At 33.7% G+C, this 20,769-nt stretch overlaps 1 long non-coding RNA gene and 1 pseudogene across 1 annotated transcript in view; both read right to left on the reverse strand.

Annotated features, from left to right (window-relative positions):
- LOC126009197 (uncharacterized) overlaps positions 1 to 20,769 on the reverse strand; it is a 57,480-nt gene that overhangs the window by 4,940 nt on the left and 31,771 nt on the right. The window contains exon 2 of the long non-coding RNA XR_007495891.1: positions 14,951 to 15,015. This is a non-coding gene — a long non-coding RNA (uncharacterized LOC126009197). The remainder of the gene's footprint in view (positions 1 to 14,950; positions 15,016 to 20,769) is intronic.
- Positions 3,304 to 3,402, reverse strand: LOC126010657 (uncharacterized; annotated as a pseudogene).

Genomic DNA, 20,769 nt, shown 5'->3' on the forward strand with positions numbered 1-20,769 from the left:
ATTGAGATTGAACAGGTAAGATAAGATTAAAATAAGGACAAAACAAGAACATTACATTTCAATTAGCACCATGAAGGTGAACTATAAAAAGTTAGCAAACATTTAAATTCTATTTGGTACTATTGAATATAGAAGCATTGAGAATATATGTGTTTATACATAAAAATCTTTATTACTAAGTTCATTTTGAAGAGTTAATGATAAATATAGTCAATATTTTAAAAATGACAGTTGAGGCCCATGTATTACCTAGGTAACTGGTTCTCAGCTATACATTGCCTGACTATATCTCTCTCTGGAGATGTATGTTTTTATGTTTTAATGCTGGATTGTGTGGTGTGCCTGGGCAGGCTCGCCTTTGGAGAAGTCTATGCTCTCTTTCTTATTCTCTCCCTCCCCTTCTCAGCACCTCCAAATAAAACCTGGTTTTTACTTAAAAAAATTATGTTTCATTTTAGTATGTAGTCATTTAAAATTGCCTTTAAGATAACTGAAGTCTCATAGCATGCAAGATAAAACATTAAAGGAAATAGTGCATCTAGGAAATACTAAATACCTTCTAAGAAACTTACATTTATAAAATTTTATGTAATGACTGTAAATTATGGTTACTTAACATGCCAGAAATACAAGATTTGTGAATCAGCATATATTTATCTTTAACAAATCACATTAGTCATCTTCTATCCTGGAGTAAACTTTACAAAAGAAATACAAGGAATTATTATCTTCTATAACTTTCTACAGATCACTTGAGCCCCATATCTCATAAGAAACTGTATCAAAAAGGAGACTTCTTAAATACATAATGATAACTCAGAACTCTTTGAAAGTCACAAAATTTGATAGTACCCCCCCCAAAAATATTTTTTGTCACACCCGGTGGTGCTCAGGAGTTACTCCTGGCTCTGTGTTCAGGTGTGTGTGGTGTGTGTGTGTGGGGGGGGAACACCATATGGGATGCCAGGATTCAAACACCATCTGTCCTGGGTCAGTTGCATGCAAGGCAAACACCGGACCGCTGTGCTATCTCTCTGCCCCCGCCAAAATCATTTTTTCCCAAATCATGTTTTTTTTTTTTTTTGGTTTTTGGGCCACACCCGTTTGACGCTCAGGGGTTACTCCTGGCTATGTGCTCAGAAATCGCCCCTGGCTTGGGGGGACCATATGGGACGCCGGGGGATCGAACCGCGGTCCTTCCTTGGCTAGCGCTTGCAAGGCAGACACCTTACTTCCAGCGCCACCTACCCGGCCCCCCAAATCATGTTTTAACACAGCTTTACAGAACATTTTGTTCTTTGCTTAATAACATAGGCAATATGGTGCCCTTCACTTAAAGTGTTGGCTGTTCACAAAAGGGTCTATCCCCAAGCAGTGGGTCAGTCTAACACGATTTCAAGTAATTCTACAAATATTCATCTTGGACTCCCTGTGAATCAGATTTCCATAAGGCAGGGTGACAATTGTTGCTTAGAGAGAATGAAAACTGTGCTTGAAAGTTAATCTGGCTATGGAAGCAGCAGGGTCATAATAAACAAACACATATTTCCTGCTGTAGTTAAGAAAAAAGCAAATCTGGTTTCCCAGATTTGAGGGAACTTTCTTCCTTCTCTCTAATGATTAAGTATTGTTTTCAAGTTATAAAATAAGTGCTTATATAGCATTCAAATCTTACCTCACCCCTCAAAGATTTTATCTCAGTGAGTCTTACTTAAATATAATCTACATATGACCAAATGTAAATTAAATATGTATTCAGATAAATCCCAAACTACGAACTTTCCCACAATCTTGTTTTAATATAAACAGAAAAGTGAAACAAACCTCCATTATAATCTTTAGGGCAAGAAAGTTTAGTACAGTTACTCTGTAATGTTTCTGGCCAGGGTTACATTAGCACTAATTAAATCAGCTTAAATTATGTTTATTAATAGATTTTTATTAAATAAAAGAGCTACAGGGTAAACGTTAGCACTCAGGTTGTTTTTCTTAATTTTTTAAAATCCCCTGAGCTCATGTACTTCCAGTATTTTTTTTTTGCTAAAAAAACAAATCAGCTCAGTGCTTTCAACCCTTTAGATAGTGTAATTATAATAATGCTGATATTTCAAGAAAAGTGCTAGAAGACTAATTATGTCAGTAAACTCAAAGAAATAACTTTTAAAATGTATGTATTATTTTAAATTTTTGTACTTGGTTTTTCTATTTAATAATATATCATGACCACTTTCTCAGGTCTTAAGTCATCCTTTATGAATATGATTTTTTTTTTGGTTTTTGGTTTTTCGGGCCACACCTGTTTGATGCTCAGGGGTTACTCCTGGCTAAGCACTCAGAAATTGCCCCTGGCTTGGGGGAGCATATGGGACGCCGGGGGATAGAACTGCGGTCCTTCCCTGGCTAGCGCTTACAAGGCAGATACCTTACCTCTAGCGCCACCTCGCTGGCCCCATGAATATGATTTTTTACTTTTGTTTTGAGTCACACCCAGCAGAGCTCAGGGGTTACTCCTGGCTCTGTGCTCAGGAATCATTCCTGGCAATGCTCAGGACACCATATAGAATGTCCGGGATCGAACCTGGGTTGGCCGTATAGAAGGCAAACGGCTCATCTTTTGTGCTATCACTCAGGCCCCATGAATGTTATTTTTTAAAAATAGTTTACTATAAAATAGTTTGTAAAATAGTTTACTATAGGAATATACCATAATTCATTTAAGCCAATTTTCTGTTATTGAATATTGAGATTGTTTCCAATTATTCATGATTAAAAATAACATTATAATAAATATTTTGGATCATAAATTTTAGTACCTGCTTCTGGTTAATTCTGTAAGATAAGTTTTGTTAAGTGCAATAGGCATTTTAAATAACATTTTTAAGTGTTTCCTTTTTTAATTTAAACACCATGTTTACAAGGTTGTTCATACTACAGGTTTTATTCTGCAGATACTGAAGTTGTTCATGATTAAATTACAGTCATACAATGTACAACAACCTTCACCTGTGTGCATTTCCCATCACAATGTCAATAGTTTCCTTCTCACCCTCCCTGATGCCCTCTTCCCTTCTACCTACCCTCCCTCGCCTGCTTCTAGGGTAGATAAAAATGGATACTTTTGATTAAGTACTTGCTTTGTGCCAGACAGTATTTTGGACTAAATTTACAGCTTATTTCGTACAATAACACTGTTATTTTCACTTTATGAATAGAAAAACAAAGCTTTAAAAGTTAATAATTTAACCAGGCTACAGAATAGTAGAACAGAACCAGTACTTTTAACTAACTTTTAACTTTTAAAAAAAAAATATGGAACGCTTCACGAATTTGCATGTCATCCTTGCGCAGGGGCCATGCTAATCTTCTCTGTATCCAATTTTAGTATATGTGCTGCCAAAGCAAGCATGTAAGCCCATATTTTTTAACTAAGATATGTGATTGGCCCATAGTAATCAAGTTGGCTGTTTTAGAAATATTAACAGATATTGGGGCTGGAGCGATAGCACAGCGGTAGGGAATTTGCCTTGCACGCAGCTGACTCAAAACGAACCTGGGTTTTGTCTCCCAGCATCCCATATAGCCCTCTGAGCCAGGGCTATTGGCTCGAAGTAACCCCGAGCATCACTGAGTGTGGTCCAAAAACAAAAACAAAAACAAAAAAAAAAAAACAACCATATATATTAACAGATACTTACTCATCAAACTAAGGAATGTTTCAATAATAATTAATAGCAACTTTGACCCCCAAATGGAAGGTGTCTTAAGGAGGTTATTACCAATTACAACTCCATTATTTTCCAAGGAAGAAAAACTAAAGGATATCTCTTTAGTGACCGAATTTATTAGGATAAGATCCTAGCTCAGTAGTCTGACAAACACTAATCAAAGCAAATGTTGAAAGCTTTGTTCTTATGTGACTTTCTGAAAAATTCAGAAAATGTGTGATTAAAAGAAAAAAATTTATATCCAGGCTTATCATCACTCCTGACCTAAAATTATAGCTTCACCTTCTGTTTCTATAGAAGGCGAATCAATATTGAAGAGAGAATTTTGCGAACTTTAGTAGGTTATTCTACTTGTGTTTGAGTTCTGGGATTACATCTCAGTCTATCATTGATAGAAAACCTTACGACTATAACATCTATGGTTACAACTCATTCAATAATTGATATAAAAGCTTAAGATTATAACATCTATGCCATAGCCATTTTCTTGTATTCATAGGATTTCTCAAGGCAAACTATGTTTCTGAAAAAAGTTTTTGTATTTTTGCCCCTCAATCTAAATTCTAGTTTTTTATGCAAACTGAAGTGCTCAACATAAGATCAAAGATTTTAAGATTTCATCCCTCAAGACTCTAAAACTCTAACTTGAGAGAAACAATCTTAAACAGTTTTTATAAAGAATAAAAATTCAACAACTACTGTGACGATTTAATCTCTATATGCATTACAACATATTAATATTTATTCACAATTGTAAGGAAAATGGTCAATGAGTAGGCTTCTTGATAGTAGTCAATGATTTTTAAATACTGTAATTTGTGTAAAAGTATCTTCCTATATTGATTCTCAGTATTAGCAATGACATGAAATGAGATGTGACATTTCTAGTCAGAAATGTTCTCAAGGTTGCTCAAATATTGCTCTGTGTGGAACATATCAGAAAAAATATATATCTTTTTAACATATTTGTTACCAGAAAAGTTGAAGTAACCATGACATTTTAAACAAATCTCTTGTGTCCTGGGATTTGAATAATTAATAATGTTTTTAATCTACATACCAGTTATTAGAAAATTGAGAACCAGATATTGGATTTACAAGGTAACTGACTAATCTTCATGGAATACTTATTAAATGCTACTTATAGTTATGATTCTTTGTCTTGATCCTGGTTTTCTTTATATTAGTCCTTTTTTTATTTCTTTAAAAGTGATATTTTTGTCATCTTATTAAAAAGTCCTTTTCAGTAGCATGGCAAGGGAATATCAAAAAAATTAGAAAATTATGCAAAGTTATATATGTTCTGTACTATTAAATCTGTTTATAAAGAAACATTGGGAAAGAAATAAAGATCTTTATAAAAGTGAAATTATTAGGAGTTATTTTCTTTTCAAACTTTTGGAAATTATAACCAGTATTTAGAGAGCAAAGATATTTAAATTTTAAAATCTCTATTTGAGATATAGATGTATAAATAAGATTTCACATTATATACTACATTTTAGTTATGTTAAGGCAAATGAAAAACTTTAATGGACGGAGATTTAACTAGTAGCTAAGAATTAAGTTTTAAAGACCTTGATAACCTATTCTGTGGGGTTGCACCATTACTAGTGGAAGTTGAAAGCAACTTTCACTTTATAACTAAAATGCTTTACTGAAACTATGTAGTTGGCAAAGTGGGACATAGAAAGTCCTCAGGCAAGGTTTATGAATATCCTGAGTTGGTATGGAAGATTGATAAATTCCAAGATAAAGCAGTCCAAAGTAGCTGCAGTGAGATTTGACATACTAAAAATGGGTAGCAAAGAAAAAAAATTAGAATCATTTCCACAGTTTGTTTTCTACTTTAGTAAATAAGTAGGTAATGGTATCATTCAGTATGATAGAAAGTTTAAGAGAGGGGCCTGAGAGATAGCATGGAGGTAAGGCATTTGCCTTGCATGCAGAAGATTGGTAGTTTGAATCCCAGCATCCCATATGGTTCCCAAGCCTGCCAGGAGCAATTTCTGAGCATAGAGCCAGGAGTAACCCCTGAGCGCTGCCGTGTGTGACCCCCCCCCTAAGAAAAAAAGCTAAGAGAATTGGCTACTTAAGAAAAAAATAAATAAGTGAATTCATTATTGAATATTATATAAGTATATAGTGATATAATTCATGGTAGAGAAATATCTTCAGGGCCAGCATAAAGGGAGGGTACTTGCCTTGTACATTGGCAAGTACTGGAAACAGAGCCAGAAATAAACCCTATATGTTACTGGGTATGTCTAAGAAAAAGGAGATTTAGTTTCAAGCATTCAAAAATGCATTAAGCATACCCAAGTGTAAGCACTGAGCTCTGGTAGGTGTGACCTAAAAAACAATAATAAAGATTTATTAGATATTTAAGTGGATGGCATTTGCATGTAAAACTAAATAATTCAGAGAAACAGTACAGACAAAAGTATACATTGAGGAGTAACCAGCATGGAGATAGTATCTAAAGTAATTAAACTAGTTAGTATCATCAAGGGAAAGTGAAGAAGAACAAAGAAAGATCACAGAGTGTTCTAGAATAAATACACTGGAAACACAGCATAGAAGATGGAAAACAATCAACTAGTAAGGTAAGAAAAGAACTGAGAAAGACAATGGTGCCCAGGTGCAGAAAGCAACAGATAGAAAGGTTTTAAAGAGAAGACAATGGGAGCCATTCTGGGGAGATACCTAGAGGGGTGTCATGTATGAGTCTTTCCCTTGTGCTGGGTCATTGCTTAGTCTCAAGCAGCAGAATGTCACAGAACCACAAGGCTCAAACCTACTACAAAATATCACTAAGTGAGGTCCTAAAGCCTAGAACTCTGCTAGAAAGGGCCCTAAAACAAGTGAAAATAAAGAGGAGTAAATGGTTAACTCCACAGACTTTCTGGAAAGTAGTTTAAGATAGAATGAGTATTGATTTCTTTATTTGGCATTATAAATGTTATTGTTAATGTTATGTTATTGACCATAGTAATTGATGAAAAGAAGAATCAAGATAGCTGTTCAAACTAGCTGAAAAGGGAAAATGGACTTCAAAAATTTTTAGTTATGGAGAGATGAATAGGAATGAAAGTTGATATAATGATAAAGAGATAAGGAGAAGAAAAGTAAATTACACACTAAATAGTTTAGGTAATGTAAATAATATGATCTTGAGAAAAGATAATTTTTTCAGAGGTCATTTCTGTCTCTTAGAGGGAATAGAGATCAATAGTGTTGTCTTCAAGGAGATATAATTTAAAGGAGTTCAAACCTAATATCATGTACCTACTCTATAAACTAGGTCAAACTATCCACTATAGTGATAATATCTGAATGGTTTGAATACTTAAGTAAATAAGTATTTGTAATAGGATAAAAATGGGGAAAATAGCACAAGAGCAATGAATAATAATTGTCATTACAATTTTAATATAATAATGAAAAAATATATACCCTGTTAAATCATTTAAATAAATACCTCATTTACTTATAATAGTATAACTGTAATATAGTTTGACCTTCTATTATTGTTTCTCTTTGTTTCAGCTAAATAAATTAGACACACTGTAGTCAAACTATTTTCTTCCACCCAGCTAGTGAAGGGTCCAGGAAATGAACTTCAGCAATCTGACTAAAGAGTTCATTCCTTTAAACCCTGCACAATCCCAAAGCAATAATGTGACTTTATTGGCTTAGTATATCAAAAGACAAGCTTTTAGATTCATTCAGGAGAGGGGATTGACTCATGGAATTTTGAGAGATCTAGAAAGAAGAGGTAATAGTTGATGAGATTAACCCATAGATTTTTTTATAATAGAAAAGGTATGGCAGGAAAAAGAAAATGAAAGCTTGTAAAGGGGTGAATCTTTATTATTTTCTTAAAGTTTTAGATGCATATGAAGTCAGAGTTAGAAAGAAGTAAAGATAGTTAGTTGAGTGGAGTAGGATTCCATGTTAAGACACTCTGAATTTGAAGTGCAATTATGACAGGTGAGAAGTTGCTGGAATGACTAGGTAGCCCTGGGGTGTGGCACTGGTAGTATATCACCAAAGACCAAAGGAATTAAAGGCCTATATACCAGAAGTGGTCATGGAATTATGAGTCTAGAGTGTAGGGTGGGGCATCTCTATAAATAATGAAGTCACATATGAATCACTCAAGATGAGACAGGAAATGGGGTGGAGAAAATGGCTTCAGAGACCAGTGAATTGCCATGTGAGTTTGATGAAGGAGAGAAAGATGGCATAATGTGAAAGACAGGGCTGAGAACATGGAAAGACTGTAGTCAGTGGAGTCTTATCTTATCATCATCTGCTTCCAAGAGTATGAGAGGGAAGTCTATAGTGCCATTTAGTGAAAATGTCTAAACTGGCAACATTCCTGAAGTGCTTTTTAAAGGGGTGGAACTTTCTATATTATTAGAGACTTAAATTACCTCAGAGATCCAACACATTAGCAAAGTAAATATTCACACAGATTAGTTTATCTATCCCAGTTCAACATATTATCACTTAAGTATAAATAGGATCCTATGTACACAGAGAACTTTTAAAAGGTGGGAAAGTAGATGGAGAAAGGTACATTAGAAATTTGAGCCATTTTAGCCAAATGGTAAAGTTTGGCCATTGGTAATTAGAATAATAAATAAAGGAGAAAAGAACTGATAACAATTAACATGAAAGACTTTCCTTAAACTACCCTAAAAATAAGTGGCAAAGAAGAAATATAAAAATTAGAAAAATTAAGGAGCCAGAGAGATAGCATGGAGGTAAGGCATAATCCTGGTATCCCATATGGTCCCCCGAGCCTGCCAGGAGCAATTTCTGAACATAAAGCCAGGAGTAACCCCTGAGCGCTGCTGGGTGTGACCCAAAAACCAAAAATTTTTTTATAAAAATCATAAAAATTATATTTATAAAAATATAATATAAATATAACATAATATATTTATAAAAATATACAAGTATGCTTAGTTGAATACTCAATCAAAATTCATTTAGTTATTTCAGATACAGTCAACTATCCTTGTAATCTCAATTCTAATAAGACTTAAGGTCTTCAGAGGCTGTAGAGCATTTGCCTTGCACGCGACCGAGCCAGGATGGATCTGGTTTGATCCCAGCATCTCATATGGTCCCCCAAGCCAGGAGCGATTTCTGAGCGCACAGCTAGAAGTAACTCCCAAGCATCACCAGGTGTGGCCCAAAAACAAAAACAAACAAGCAAACAAACTAAAAGGGCTTCAGAAACAAAATATATAAAATAATTTTCAGCAGAAAGTAAGTCCTATCCTTGAGTAAGGAGACAAGTTCATTACATATTATTAAAAAACTAAATATATTATATTAAAATGAATTACTTTTTATTGATTAAAGGTTCATATTTTCTTTGGTTATAGTAACTCATAGTTACCGGTGAAGTTCAAAGGGCTAGGGCACATGCATTGCAAGTGAGAGGCCATAAATTTATCTATGGCATGACATGGTTCCCCTAGAGCACAGCTGGGAGAAACCTCTGTGTATCAAACAAAATAGACTCTGAGCAACACTGTTTGATCAGAAAAAAAAAAGAAGAAGATTAAAATAGTAAAAAGCAAACAATAATCTAACAATGTCAATGTAGTATCTCTTGAGTTATAAATAAAAATTAGAATAAAGTCCTTTATTTAAATGTGATTTTGATTCTTAATGTCCCCACAGTACAAAGTAACATATGGCAAAAAAAAAAAATAAGATGAATAATGGAAAAAGTTAAAATGCTATATTAATTATTTGTGCTGCCCTAGAAACACTAGAAATTGCCATTTTTCTATCCTTTTAAAAGTTTAGCATAGGACCAAATCACACTTGCTTCTCTAATTTTCCAGTATATCTACCATGAAGATAATCATAAAAAGTTCCAGGTAGGAAATTTTTCATGATACATGTGTCTGCGTGAGTGTGTGCAGAGGTTTGAGATACAGGTGTGTATGGGTGCACGTGACCATGAATGTTAGCATACATTTAGATTTATGAGTAATCCAGGTTACTAGATGAAGAAATCTTCACTCTTTTCTCCACACCTGTCCTCAAGGCATAACCAATGCACAATGCATAATGCAGAGCAATGAAAATCATTTATATAAAGACTTCCAACGTTGGCAAATAAAATTTAAATTATCAAGAATTTTATAAAAATTGTGATTTCACATATCAGATTCTTCAAAGTTATGCTGCATTCATGGTGGGGATGTGTATGTGTCATAGTAGCAACAAATGTGTCTTATGTTCAGGAGACCTAGATTTATCTCCTGGATCTAAAAATATTTAAATATTTTTTAATTTAAAAAAATTCTTTTTATTCTTTAAAAAAATTAAGTTATTCTATATTCATAAATAAGCCATCTCAACATTCTTTTTATCTTACTTTCCCAAATTGCAATCTTTGATGCCATATCTAATACAGCTGCCTTTTCAATCTGAATTCTAAAATCTATTTATTGTGGAATACTGTCCAATTACCATTATTTTCATTTAAACATTTTGCCAATCTTCCTGTGCATATCCTTTAATAAGCATTTTATCACAGCTTTTATGCAGAAAAACCAGATAACTAACTACCTTAAAGGAAAACTTTTGCTCCAGAGAAATGTAACTATCTCATCAGATTTCCAAGAAAACTAAGGCCTGACTGATCATGTATGTTTCACCAAGAACTTAAGAAATTTTTAAAATTATGTATGCAATATAAATACATATAATATATATTATATTATATATAATATAAATATTAATGAGATAGTCACTGTACTGTGCTTTTTAAGCCATATTCTTAGCACAATCATGAATAAGAACTGTATAAAATGTCCTGTGAATCTGCAATTGGATATGACATTTTAAATTTATGAAGTACTATACATTATTTGAAATGTATCATACACTTATACTATATTTGAAACACTAGAGCAGGTCTTTTGAATATTCAGAACTTACTGCCAACTTCTAGTACTAAAGCACTGATTTTCCTCTGTACAAAAGATCATACTATACCATCATATATACTTATATAAATGTCCTCTGTTGCCTTTAAAGTGCTTCTTCAGCTAAATCTCACTGTACCAAGCCAAGATTATTTCTCACTGACAATCACTTCCCTCTATTTGGATCTACCTTACATGGCTGTACCCCTCAATTTCTGCTATTATTCTATCTCAGAATGTAATCTCCTTTCCTTTCTACTCTTTCATGAGCACCTCCCATTTTAGTAAACTTCTCTAGTATCTTTTAGCCTCTATGGTTCTCTGTCAATGTGTCCATTTAACATCCTATTATTCTACTTCTGTTATCTAGTTTATTAATATCTTTTTCATATTTTCTACCACCACTGATTTCTGAAACATATTTGAAAATTCTCTATTAGATATTTTTATTCAACCTTATTCAAGTCAGAAGTACAGGAACACCAAATCAGAAACCAAAGTACAAAATTGAGGGGAATGGGCAATGAATAAGGCTTTATTATAGAAAACATTACACTGAGAATTCTCTTCTGTGTTTTTTTGTAATGCCATTTCTATGTTTATCATGATAATTACTTATAGTGACTTTAATTTAAATTTAAGAATAAGATTCCTTGTAAAATTACTCCATGAAATTCCCTTATTCTGGAGAGTTTGAGAGAAGGGAGAAAGGCTTAGGAGAATATCCATTGGTGCTCAGGATTACTCCTGGTTCACTATCATGCTGACTTGAAGCCAGTGCTTGAAGTATCATGTGTGCTGGAATGAACCAGAGTAAGCCAGGTAAAGGAAAGATCCTTAACCCCTGTTCTCTCTTTCTAATCCCTCTTTTTCTTATATATACAAGATCATAGAGTTATTTTCAAAATTGTTTGAGTCATTTATTGCAAATTCTATTGAAGCAAAATTTCAAAAAGTGAAATAGATGCATGCAAAGCAAAATTTTATGGAAATAGAACATAGGATGTAAGGGCAATTTAAAAGATCCTTGGACCTTTCACAACCCTATCGGTAATTCATGTGGCACTCTGAAGGAATTCTAGAAGCAGAAGAAAAAGTAAAAACCTTGGCCTTTACTCTGTTTGCCTTTTCTTTAGTTAGGTTTGAAAAGGTCTTTTTCTTCAGCATTGGAAACAATGAATTTGTTCACTAGAGACAATTTATATAATCCTCAAATCTTCAAGTAGAAGTAGTACAAAAACAAATGAAGAAAATAGTCATGCCTGGGAGTTTTGTTTTTCTTTTGTTGTGTTAGATACACTCTTAGAATAATTAGTTTCCATGGCTTATTAAAGATTTAAATTATTAATTTATTTATTTAGATTCTACCTTTTGTAACCTATAAATTTCACTTTTGAAAATTCTACTTTGAATTAGTCATGAAAAGATATAGAAGAAAACCAATTCCTTAATTCTAGTCTTCTGTATTTTTTCAAGGAAACAAATGATTAGACGTAATGTATCTACATTGAAATAATATGCTATGAGTATCATCCAGATATTTGCCTTTAATAGTATATATGTGAAAAAATACAAAAAAAGGTCATTTGTCTATTATCAGACAATACCATTACAAATATCACAAAAATACTAAAATACTAAATAATATCAATATACAATATACAAAAATACTAAATAATATCAATACCAAACAAATATCACAAAAATACCAAAAATACTAGGGCATTTTAATGTTACTTCTATGAGGCATTGGTTCAGTGGTAAAAAGACAAAACAAAAAATCAGGCATAATACAAAAACAGCAGGTTCCATTCAATTCTGAAAAAAACAATCATTAAATCATTGTGACTTTTAACTGCAGAGTACTTGGATATAATCATCAATGTTTATCTGTTAGCATTTTTAGAATTTCTGGTTTCCTGTCAGAGAATCTTGATTCAGTTATCAATGTCAAAACATTTTAGCTGTCAATTTGACTTGGTCAAAATGACTTTCACACTACTTATCTTTTGGCCAAAAGTTTGCATGTTAAAAACTACATTTATAACATGGAAAATAAAATACTAAACATAATATATATGCATGTGGTTATATAGTTGTACAAATATTAAAGTTACTTCTGGTAAATAAAATTTGGAGGATAGGGGCTGGAGCTGTGGTGCAAGCAGTAGGGTGTCTGCCTTGTGCAGACTTGCGTGTCCTGGGGCTAGCCTAGGACAGACCGCAGTTCTTTCTCCCCAGTGACCCATATGGTCCCCCAAGCCAGAGCAATTTCTGAAAGCATAGCCAGGAGTAACCCCTGAGCATCATTGGGTGTGGCCAAAAACAAACAAAAAAAAAAGAAAAAATTTTGGAGGATAAAAGCAATATTAATTTACTGAAAATAATATTGCCTCACACTGTGCCCTGATTACCAAGAGGCTGTGCAAAATTTAAATGGCTTATGATTAAATTAAATTTATTTTGTTCAGTTCTGGGGCCAGAGTCATAGAAGAGCGGATAGGGCACATGCCTTGCACATGACCAATCTGAGTTCCATTCCCAATAACCCATATGCTCCCCCAAGTCTCCCAGGAGTAATTGATTTCTGAACACAGAGCCAGGAGTAGACCCTGAGCACCATCAAGTGTGCCAGACACCAAAAAAATGTTTTTATTCAGTTCGTGTATATTTTATTCAGAGGAATATTTTACAGCATTAGCCACAGGGATTAAACCAAGAGCTTCTCACATTAATGGCAAGTTTGTGCCACTGAGCTACAGTGCTAATCCCTGTAAAGCCTTTTTACACTGAGATATATTTGTCCTAAATAGGAATTAAGCACTAAGATTAAGGCTCTGATATCTTCAAATTTGTGAGAAACTTCATGAGATAAGAATCTTGACTTTAGTAGCCACAAGTGCTTTAAAAATATCCCTGCCTTAGGGTTAAACACATTTTATACTTTCATAGGCCTATTCAGAATTTTCCCTTTAAATCTTCTTAATTCTCTTCCCTCTTACTAAATTTATATATGTAGGATTTACCTACTTCATGTAAACTTTAAAATGTATTATCACACAATTATTTATAGTATTATATTTGAACTCTTTAAGTTTATATGCCTCTTCAAAAATATTTATACTTTGAAAATATTTGCTTTGTCATCTATTATTAATTTATAGTTTTGTGGAGACTAGTGTTATTCCTCTATATGTATGTGGGTAATACCTACACACAAACACACACACACACACACACACACACACACATACAGTCACACAGATCGTTCCAATTTAAAAAGAGAGAGATTATAGGCAAATAGCAAATACCCAAATTTTTCCCTACTGAATATTATGACCATAAAGTTGAGTTTAAATGGACATCATTGGGAGTGGAGAATATAAAAAATTATTGGGACACTGCTGGAGGAAAGTAGGGTCCTGTAATGGGTGTGTTATTGCAAAAGTGTATGTGTGAAATGTAAGATTAACAATATTGTAAGTCTTGGTCCCACAATAATCTCAATAGCTCAATAAAAATGGTCTAAAAATATCAGTCCTGGCTCTACGCGATAGGACAGCAGGTAGGGCGCTTGCCTTATACAAGGACAATCCAAGTTCGATCTCCAGTACCTGGTTTTGCACTCAGAAATAGCTCCTGGCTTGGGGACCATATGGAACGCCGGGCATCGAACTAAGGTCTGTCCTGGGTCAGCAGCGTGCAAGGCAAACAAACGACCTACCACTGCGCCATTGCTCGGACCCCAATAGCATTGAGTTCTGAATGCAAAGCCAGGAATAAGCCGTAAGTACCAGTGGATATGATCTGCTCTCAAAAAAAAAGTGGTTACAACTATAACAAAAAACATAAATAAAATAAACTGTAAGAATAGAAAAAAATAAGTTTCAATATGGTCAAAATGTGAATGACATTTGAAATATATCAAAGGGTAAATTTTCTTTCTGCCCAGAGATACATTGAGACTCTTGCTCTTTTTTTTCTCTCCCTCCTCCCATAGAATCATCCAGTACCTTCAAAAACCGGTTTTAAAAATGCAAGTTTTGATATGAATGAGAAGTCATTTTTAACTTGGAAAAGTTTTAAAAAGAGGAAAGATGCAGAATTAAAATAGAAAAAAACATTTATAGAGTGCTTAACAATTGAGATTTTATGTTTATAATAACATTTTTTTTTCTTAGAAGGAACCCAGCTAGAAAAATAGCAAAACTGCTGAAGTATTGATAGAAGTAGAAACGCAAAAAACAGAATAAAATGTTTTACCTGTTTGGCTCTGTGCAGTTTTACACCAACGGAGCAGTCCTTCGGGAAGAAAGAGCTAGCATCAACTGCAAGAAAAATGTCAAATAAGGTTTTCTTTTAAACAGCTGGGACCTTGAATTTGTAAGTGTAACAATGTTTTTATTTGGCTTGCTTATGCTTTCAGTTACCAAGAAAAATGCAGTGCTCTGAAGATATTATAGAATGACTTTTTAAACCCATTCCCACAAGAAATAGAAGAAATGGTGTAAGAAATAGAAATCGTAAGAAAGAGTTCCGCAGGAAATAAAGTAAGACTTTATAAAGACACTTGATTTTTGGTCACCTATTTCCTTTTTTTAAGATATTGAGGTTTATTCATAGCATCTGTTTTTTATTTTTCTCTACTTTATGGTTTGTTTTTGATATTTCCTTCCCTTTGTGGTGGTGGTTGTTACTGTGATGGCCAGGGTCACATACCTTTCTTGTAGATTTTGCACACAGTTATAATGGACCAGAGATTGTTTACTTCATTTTAGTACTGAGTATACCACTGAGAAGGTTCACAAGATTACACTTAGCAGGGTGACATCAGGGATCAACATCAAAGCCTCATGCATAAAACCAAGTACTGTACCAATGCCCCATCCTCAGGAACTAAAAGTTTAAAGTCTTAAAGTTTTATATCTTAAATTGATAGAAGCCAAAATCAGCATATTTTGATAAACAATTGGGATTTTGTTTTTTGTTTGTTTGAGGGCCACACGTGGCAATGCTTAAGGCTTACTCCTGGCTCTCTACTCTATACTTCATATGGAACCATATGGGATGATGGAGATGAAACCCAAATCAACCTCATGTGAAACAAATGCCCTACCCATAGTACTATCTCTGTGGTCCCTGATAAAAAATAATGTTATTTTATTTTAAAATAACAATCTCAAGTTTTACTATATATCTGTGTTTTTAAACAACATCAATCTTTATGTTATCTTCCAAATTAATTTCCCTCCAATTTCTAGCAAAAATAAAGGACACTGGTTTTTCCATTTTTTTCAGAGTGAAATCTTTTAGAAAGGGAAAGGCAATAATTTGAAGTTGTGTATGCCTCCCAGAAACTTATTTTTAGTTCACTTGTGAGTTAACTGTTGAGAAGTTATTGTTATCAATATTTATTTTACTTATGCTAAAATTATAATAGATCTTGTATGAGAAAGTATATTAAAAAAGTCAGGGGTAGAGAGATAGAGTGTAGAAGTTTGCATGTGGCTGACCTAGATTCAATCTCAGTCATCCCATGTAGTTCACTGAACCTACCAGGATTCCTGAGCACAAAGCCAGAAGTAACTCCTGAGCACCATCAGGTGTGCCCCCACACAAAAGCCAGATATTTGTGTTCAAGTATAAACTTAGTACAAGTACACATTCTTAGTTCACTTTTTATGTCAGCAAAATTTGGAAACTATTTCTATTAAGGGCTAGAAACTAAATGCAAAGCAAAGCTGAAATGTTGATAGGGATGGAATTACTTGCAAAACTAACATAGACCTAGTTTCACTTTAGCAGAGACTTATTTCATACTTCTGAGCATATTCCAGTCATATAATTATAAATTAATAAAGTTTTCCTTAATTGTTTTATTGTCAAATATATATTTAGATATAGAGGTTGTACTTTCTATATTACAGACTAAAATAGCGACAGTACCTCTTGTGAATTCTATTTTCTACTAATAGATTTCTCATAGAAAATGTATATCTAATAAATCACATTTTAAATTTGGATATCCTATAATAAGTAGTTTTAAATTGTTTATTTAAATGTATTTTTTTAGGGACAATCTGATGTAGAACAAGGTCAATAATGTGTTTTTGTAAAGACACCAGATAGTAAATGTTTTAGTTTTTTTGAGTATGAGATCATAGAAAATAAATATCTTGGTCTCTGCCTGCATTCCTAGACAGAGCTCCTAAATCCCTTGTAAATTCCTAAAAGATAAAAAAATATTAGAATATTGGGGCCACAGCAAAAGTACAGCAAACAGGGTATTTGCTTTACTTGTAGCCTACCCAGGTTCCATATCTCTCACTCTATATTGTCAAGCTCTGCCAGGAGTGAGTCCTGAGCACTACCAACCCCTAAAGAAAAAGACCACTAGGAGGATCTTTTCCTTCTGTTGATGAAACTCTTGGCTGTCTCCTAATTGGAGACCTGAGGACCAAAAGACAAAGTCATGATTAGAAGACTAAATTGTTTTGCTTCCCCACTCTGTCCCTCATCTTCCAAAGTGGATTTCAATAGTTGATCATACCTCTGCAGGGAATCCTCCATAACATCATAACAATATGATACTTGGTCAGTGTTTTCAGGTTAGTATACATATTTAACTTATAGGGAGAGAGATGTGCCCCAACTGTGGGAAGATGGGAGCTTCTAACCTTGCTACTTTTCCAAATCTCACCCTATTTCTCTTTTAATCTACCTATTAGATTTTTAGGTAATTTTCCCTTTACAATCTCCTTTAATAAAGTGTTAAAAATAAGTAACGGCTTCCCTGAGCTCTGTGAATTGCTTCAGCAAATTAACTTAAGCCAAGAACTTTCTGGAACTTGTAATCTATAAACAGTTGCTCAGAAGCACCATGATAACCTGGACTTCCAGTGAATGTGTGAAAAGGGGTAAAAGGTTGTCTTATAGCACCAAGACCTTGACCTGTGGGATCTGTTCCTTGTGGAAGTAATTTTTTAGTTTAGTTTCACTGTATGATACTCAAATGACATGGAGATAATTGCTTATTGGAGAAAGAAAGATAAACTACCCACACATTTGGTGATCAGAAGAAAAATGTTTATTGGAGACACAGTGGGAAGAAAGACTTAGTGTTAAGGACTTATTCTATGCATACACAAATAGAAAACTGAGCTTTCTCCATCCAATGAGTCTAATAGATTCAATCAATCACAACTACTCTGCCCATATAGCATAAAAGCAGAAACAGGCAGTAAGTCAAATTGTCTTCCAATACAAAATTATTTTCAAATTAGGTGATTATACTGAGTAATAGTTGCTGGCTACTATTACCAAATGAATAAACTTTTCGTTATATGTTTATCAAAGTGAATAAACCACACTGCTCATTCTTGAGAGTTATGATCAAGTTTGTAAACACCAAACACACAGTAAAACATTTGAAAACTAGAAGTGTTATTCAAAGGATTTAAACTACCAGATGAGAAATTCAAGGGCTCCATGGTACGGCATAGTGAGTCTGTATTATAGAATTTCAAGTTACTAAGTGAAAAAATATCCAACACTAAAATTAACTCAATGTCACTACTATATGATTATTGGAAATTAGAGGCTAGAAAAAACGGAAATGAGCTCAATAAGTGACAGTAACACATATTTTTTTTCTCCCATGGTTGATAATGAAGACTGATGTCACCTTCACATAGAAAATTAGAGAAAAAACTAAACCTATGTTCTTCATTTAAGTTGTGAAATATAAATTCTGAATCAGGCCAGGTCAATGATATCTGAATTATTTTAATATAATGTTCAGTTTTAAATTTGTGATTTATTCATAATAATTAATCCTTAAAGAAGAAAAAAACTAATGCTTTGGTGACATATAATTCATAGATTCAAATTACAATTTTTCTGCTTCAAAGGCAATGCTTGGTTCACAGTTAAAAAATAATTTAGTGCACAAAGTCTCAAAATAGGACTGAAGTGACAGCACAGAATAGAGAGCAGTTGCCTTGCATGCATCCTACCCAGGTTCAAACCCCAGCATCCCATCCCCTGAACCCACCAATAGTAATTCCTGAATGCATCCAGGTGTGTCCCCAAAACAAATTTAAAAAATCTCAAAGTCTTATTTATATAAATTATGATCTCTAGATGAAATGTATTAGGATATTATCATACCTTATTGACTTGACTTTAACTATTTTATTATTTATTACATAATCTAAGGAAAGATTTCTTTTTAAGCAGGCGTGAGTTATATAATAGACATTTTTTAGATCATTTACAAGGGAGACTTGGGCATTTTAAAAGATAAGGGACCTAACGATTCCAGTAATATTCATTTGAATTACAATCAAACACTAGGCCAAGTTAGTGCTAATTAGATGTTTTTCTGGCCTATATAAAATGATTCATCCCTCCCACATCCAGTTACTAGAGAATAGAGAAAAGAAATATTATCAAATTCCTTTATTATCATTTATTTTCTCTCAAGGATTTCTTTGCTTGAGTCTCAAGTCTGACATAATTGGGTGATTGATTTTAGATTAGCAATTATATCACAAATATTTTAGTTTTTAGATAGATAAGATTTTTAAGGATTGAGCACTACCTTACAGTATCCCTGGTGCTCTTAACCCAGTATATGGCACTTCATCACTTTTTAATAGCTACACTGAAATTAAAGACTAGCAAATAAAGTTTCACTGTCACTGATACCGACATTGTTAAGACAAATGACACAGGGTTTCACAACATGATGACATCATGATAATCTGCATGGGAAATTTTGTCTTCCAGATTAAGTACTGTGCTGAACTTTTTCAAGGCGCCCAGCTTGCATGCATTTAAATACTTCTTAATAGGTGTTTTATAATAAATTTAAAAAATGAAAAGTCAATATATCTTTTTGTTGTTGTTGTTGTTGTTTTTGGTTTTTGGTTCACACCGGTGGTGCTCAGGGGTTACTTCTGGCTCTGTACTCAGAAATTGCTCCTGGCAGGCACAGGGGTTTATATGGGATGCCGAAATTTGAACCACCATCCATCCTGGATCGGCTACCTGCAAGGCTAAAGCCTTTACAATGTGCTATTTCTTCAGCCCCGAAAGTCACCATATCTAAAAGTAATCATTAGGAATAGAGTTTAAAGAAACCTTGCTTTACTTTTTTTTTTTTACTGTTATACGCCTTGTTTTCATTACTGAAAATATATTTAATAGTATTATATCAATGCATAATGATTCTTTTTTCTTTCTTTTTTTTTTTTGTTTTTGTTTTTGTTTTTTTGGGCCACACCCAGCAACACTCAGGGGTTAATCCTGGCTCTACACTCAGAAATCACTCCTTGCAGGCTTATATGGGATGCTGGGATTCGAACCGCTGTCCTTACCTCCATGCTATCTCTCTGGCTCCCATAATGATTATTTTTATTTCACAATAATATACAAGTGTGTATTTATTTAACTCATGGATGGTATCTAATAACATTTTGCACTAAAATACTAATATGATAAATAACACAATATATATTTTATTTTGCACATTTCAGGACATATAGGCTTAGAGTTCATCCTAAATTGTTCTACCTATCTGTTGTTCCAATGAATGTTCTCACTAGTGAGATATGAAAGAAACAGTTTTAGTGCCACAGAGAGAGCACAGTGGGCAGGGTGTTTACCTTCCCTGTGCCCAACCTGGGTTGGGTATTACCTATGATTTTGGAACCAGCCAGGAATGATCACTGAACACAGAGCCAGGAGTAAGTTGTGAGCATTGATGACTAGGGTTGGAAAACAAACAAACAAACAAACAAAGCATTTTAGACTTTTCAGAAATCAATACAGTATGCCATCCATCAAACTTGTGAATCTTTGGTCGTGAGCATTGAAATCTTACCTGTGATTTTAATTAAAATTTCTTTTTAAATTTTTTTGCTTTTACAAATATTAACTTGAATGTTATTCTTTCTTATAAAGGGCCACATTTGGGTAGTATTCAGGGGTACCTGATAGCATCACTCTCTTGAGCACTATCTATTGCTCCTGATAAATCTTACTTTAACCACACTTCTCGTGCACATTTGCAGGGCTTT

The sequence above is a fragment of the Suncus etruscus genome, chromosome 5, assembly GCF_024139225.1.
Source record: "Suncus etruscus isolate mSunEtr1 chromosome 5, mSunEtr1.pri.cur, whole genome shotgun sequence".
Classification (NCBI taxonomy): Eukaryota; Metazoa; Chordata; class Mammalia; order Eulipotyphla; family Soricidae; genus Suncus; species Suncus etruscus.